This window comes from Schistocerca gregaria, unplaced genomic scaffold (genome assembly GCF_023897955.1).
Source record: "Schistocerca gregaria isolate iqSchGreg1 unplaced genomic scaffold, iqSchGreg1.2 ptg000280l, whole genome shotgun sequence".
NCBI lineage: Eukaryota > Metazoa > Arthropoda > Insecta > Orthoptera > Acrididae > Schistocerca > Schistocerca gregaria.
The window spans coordinates 1092268-1097244 of NW_026061773.1; positions in this window are offsets into that span (position 1 = coordinate 1092268).

The window sequence follows — 4977 nt, forward strand, 5'->3', positions numbered from 1 at the left end:
CGTCACATTGGCCGATCTTCTCTCTGAAACGGTTGTACTTATCGTCTGCAAAGCTATGTCGCGTGTTGCCGTAGGCGGAAACAGGAAAAGCACCATAGTAGAACACAGATGAAGCTTCTAAGTTGATGTAATAGCCAGTAAGAAGTAGTCCAATTCAAGTTTTAGGTATCGGTTATTGACTTTTTAGCTGGCTTTGGTGCCTTGACCATGAGCTAGGACCTTAAGATTCTGCATGAAAGGAGGACTAGCAGCCGAGTTGCACGGCAGAATGTGAAAAGTGTTCACATGTAGTAAAAACCTGAGAAATCCGTCCGTTTTCGTCATTTGTTATGGAATCGACTTAAAGCCAGATCGTCACATTGGCCGCTCTTCTCTCTGAAACGCTTGTACTTATCGTCTGCAAAACTATGTCGCGTGCTGCGGTATGCGGAGAAACTAAAACCATCGTAGGAGAACACACATGAAGCTTCTAAGTTGATGTAATAGCCAGTAAGAAGTAGTACAATTCAAGTTTTAGGTATTGATTATTGACTTTTTAGCTGGCTTTGGTGCCTTGGACATGAGCTAGGACCTTAAGATTCTGCATGAAAGGAGGACTAGCAGCCGAGTTGCACGGGAGAATGTGAAAAGTGTTCATATGTAGTAAAAACCTTAGAAATCCGTCCGTTTTCGTCATTTGTTATCGAATCGACTTAAAGCCAGATCGACACATTGGCCGCTCTTCTCTCTGAAGCGGTTGTACTTATCGTCTGCAAAGCTTTGTCGCGTGCTGCGGTATGCTGAGACACTACAAGCACTATAGTAGAACACAGATGAAGCTTCTAAGTTGAGGTAATAGCCAGTAAGAAGTAGTAAAATTCAAGTTTTAGGTATCGATTATTGACTTTTTAGCTGGCTTTGGTGCCTTGGACATGAGATAGGACCTTAAGATTCTGCATGAAAGGAGGACTAGTAGCCGAGTTGCACGGGAGAATGTGAAAAGTGTTCATATGTAGTAAAAACCTGAGAAATCCGTCCGTTTTCGTCATTTGTTATCGAAACGACGTAAAGCCAGATCGTCACATTGGCCGCTCTGCTCTCTGAAATGGTTGTACTTATCGTCTGCAAAGCTATGTCGCGTACTGCGGTATTCGGAGACACTAAAAGCACCACAGTAGAACACAGATGAAGCTTCTAAGTTGATGTAATATCCAGTAAGAAGTAGTACAATTCAAGTTTTAGGTATCGATTATTGACATATTAGCTGGCTTTGGTGCCTTGGACATGAGCTAGGACCTTAAGATTCTTCATGAAAGGAGGACTAGCAGCCGAGTTGCACGGGAGAATGTGAAAAGTGTTCATATGTAGTAAAAACCTGAGAAATCCGTCCGTTTTCGTCATTTGTTATCGAATCAACTTAAAGCCAGATCGTCACATTGGCCGCTCTTCTCTCTGAAACGGTTGTACTTATCGTCTGCAAAGCTATGTCGCGTGCTGCGGTATGCTGAGACACTAAAAGCACCATAGTAGAACACAGATGAAGCTTCTAAGTTGATGTAATAGCCAGTAAGAAGTAGTACAATTCAAGTTTTAGGTATTGAATATTGACCTTTTAGCTGGCTTTGGTGCCTTGGACATGAGCTAGGACCTTAAGATTCTGCATGAAAGGAGGACTAGCAGCCGAGTTGCACGGGAGAATGTGAAAAGTGTTCATATGCAGTGAAAACCTGAGACATCCGTCCGTTTTCGTCATTTGTTATCGAATCGACTTAAAGCCAGATCATCACATTGGCCGCTCTTCTCTCTGAAACGGTTGTACTTATCGTCTGCAAAACTATGTCGCGTGCTGCGGTATACGGAGAAACTAAAAGCACCGTAGTAGAACACAGATGAAGCTTCTAAGTTGATGTATTAGCCAGTAAGAAGTAGTACAATTCAAGTTTTAGGTATCGGTTATTGACTTTTTAGCTGGCTTTGGTGCCTTGGACATGAGCTAGGACCTCAAGATTCTGCATGAAAGGAGGACTAGCAGCCGAGTTGCACGGGAGAATGTGAAAAGTGTTCATATGTAGTAAAAACCTGAGAAATCCGTCCGTTTTCGTCATTTGTTACCGAATCGACTTAAGGCCAGATCGTCACATTGGCCGATCTTCTCTCTGAAACGGTTGTACTTATCGTCTGCAAAGCTATGTCGCGTGTTGCCGTAGGCGGAAACAGGAAAAGCACCATAGTAGAACACAGATGAAGCTTCTAAGTTGATGTAATAGCCAGTAAGAAGTAGTCCAATTCAAGTTTTAGGTATCGGTTATTGACTTTTTAGCTGGCTTTGGTGCCTTGACCATGAGCTAGGACCTTAAGATTCTGCATGAAAGGAGGACTAGCAGCCGAGTAGCACGGGAGAATGTGAAAAGTGTTCATATGTAGTAAAAACCTTAGAAATCCGTCCGTTTTCGTCATTTGTTATGGAATCGACTTAAAGCCAGATCGTCACATTGGCCGCTCTTCTCTCTGAAACGCTTGTACTTATCGTCTGCAAAACTATGTCGCGTGCTGCGGTATGCGGAGAAACTAAAACCATCGTAGGAGAACACACATGAAGCTTCTAAGTTGATGTAATAGCCAGTAAGAAGTAGTACAATTCAAGTTTTAGGTATTGATTATTGACTTTTTAGCTGGCTTTGGTGCCTTGGACATGAGCTAGGACCTTAAGATTCTGCATGAAAGGAGGACTAGCAGCCGAGTTGCACGGGAGAATGTGAAAAGTGTTCATATGTAGTAAAAACCTGAGACATCCGTCCGTTTTCGTCATTTGTTATCGAATCGACTTAAAGCCAGATCGACACATTGGCCGCTCTTCTCTCTGAAACGGTTGTACTTATCGTCTGCAAAGCTTTGTCGCGTGCTGCGGTATGCTGAGACACTACAAGCACTATAGTAGAACACAGATGAAGCTTCTAAGTTGAGGTAATAGCCAGTAAGAGGTAGTACAATTCAAGTTTTAGGTATTGAATATTGACCTTTTAGCTGGCTTTGGTGCCTTGGACATGAGATAGGACCTTAAGATTCTGCATGAAAGGAGGACTAGCAGCCGAGTTGCACGGGAGAATGTGAAAAGTGTTCATATGTAATAAAAACCTGAGGCATCCGTCCGTTTTCGTCATTTGTTATCGAAACGACGTAAAGCCAGATCGTCACATTGGCCGCTCTGCTCTCTGAAATGGTTGTACTTATCGTCTGCAAAGCTATGTCGCGTACTGCGGTATTCGGAGACACTAAAAGCACCACAGTAGAACACAGATGAAGCTTCTAAGTTGATGTAATATCCAGTAAGAAGTAGTACAATTCAAGTTTTAGGTATCGATTATTGACATATTAGCTGGCTTTGGTGCCTTGGACATGAGCTAGGACCTTAAGATTCTGCATGAAAGGAGGACTAGCAGCCGAGTTTCACGGGAGAATGTGAAAAGTGTTCATATGTAGTAAAAACCTGAGAAATCCGTCCGTTTTCGTCATTTGTTATCGAATCAACTTAAAGCCAGATCGTCACATTGGCCGCTCTTCTCTCTGAAACGGTTGTACTTATCGTCTGCAAAGCTATGTCGCGTGCTGCGGTATGCTGAGACACTAAAAGCACCATAGTAGAACACAGATGAAGCTTCTAAGTTGATGTAATACCCAGTAAGAATTAGTACAATTCAAGTTTTAGGTATTGATTATTGACTTTTTAGCTGGCTTTGGTGCCTTGGACATGAGCTAGGACCTTAAGATTCTGCATGAAAGGAGGACTAGCAGCCGAGTTGCACGGAAGAATGTGAAAAGTGTTCATATGTATTAAAAACCTGAGAGGTCCGTCCGTTTTCGTCATTTGTTATCGAAGCGACTTAGAGCCAGATCGACACATTGGCCGCTCTTCTCTCTGAAACGGTTGTACTTATCGTCTACAAAGCTATGTCGCGTGCTGCGTTATGCGGAGACACTAAAAGCACCATAGTAGAACACAGATGAAGCTTCTAAGTTGATGTAATAGCCAGTAAGAAGTAGTAGAATTCAAGTTTTAGGTATCGATTATTGACTTTTTAGCTGGCTTTGGTGCCTTGGACATGAGCTAGGACCTTCAGATTCTGCATGAAAGGAGGACTAGCAGCCGAGTTGCACGGGAGAATGTGAAAAGTGTTCATATGCAGTGAAAACCTGAGACATCCGTCCGTTTTCGTCATTTGTTATCGAATCGACTTAAAGCCAGATCGTCACATTGGCCGCTCTTCTCTCTGATACGGTTGTACATATCGTCTGCAAAGCTATGTCGCGAGCTGCGGTATGCTGAGACACTACAAGCACCATAGTAGAACACAGATCAAGCTTCTAAGTTGATGTAATATCCAGTATGAAGTAGTACAATTCAAGTTTTAGGTATTGAATATTGAATTTTTAGCTGGCTTTGGTGCCTTGGACATGAGCTAGGACCTTAATATTCGTCAGGAAAGGAGGACTAGCAGCCGAGTTGCACGGGAGAATGTGAAAAGTGTTCATATGTAGTAAGAACCTGAGAAATCCGTCCGTTTTCGTCATTTGTTATCGAATCGACTTAAAGCCAGATCGTCACATTGCCCGCTCTTCTCTCTGAAACGGTTGTACTTATCGTCTGCAAAGCTATGTCGCGTACTGCGGTATTCGGAGACACTAAAAGCACCATAGTAGAACACAGATGAAGCTTCTAAAATGATGTAATAGCCAGTAAGAAGTAGTACAATTCAAGTTTTAGGTATCGGTTATTGACTTTTTAGCTGGCTTTGGTGCCTTGGACATGAGGTAGGACCTTACGATTCTGCATGAAAGGAAGACTAGCAGCCGAGTTGCACGGGAGAATGTGAAAAGTGTTCATATGTAGTAAAAACCTGAGAAATCCGTCCGTTTTCGTCATTTGTTATCGAATCGACGTAAAGCCAGATCGTCACATTGGCCGATCTTCTCTCTGAAACGGATGTACTTATCGTCTGC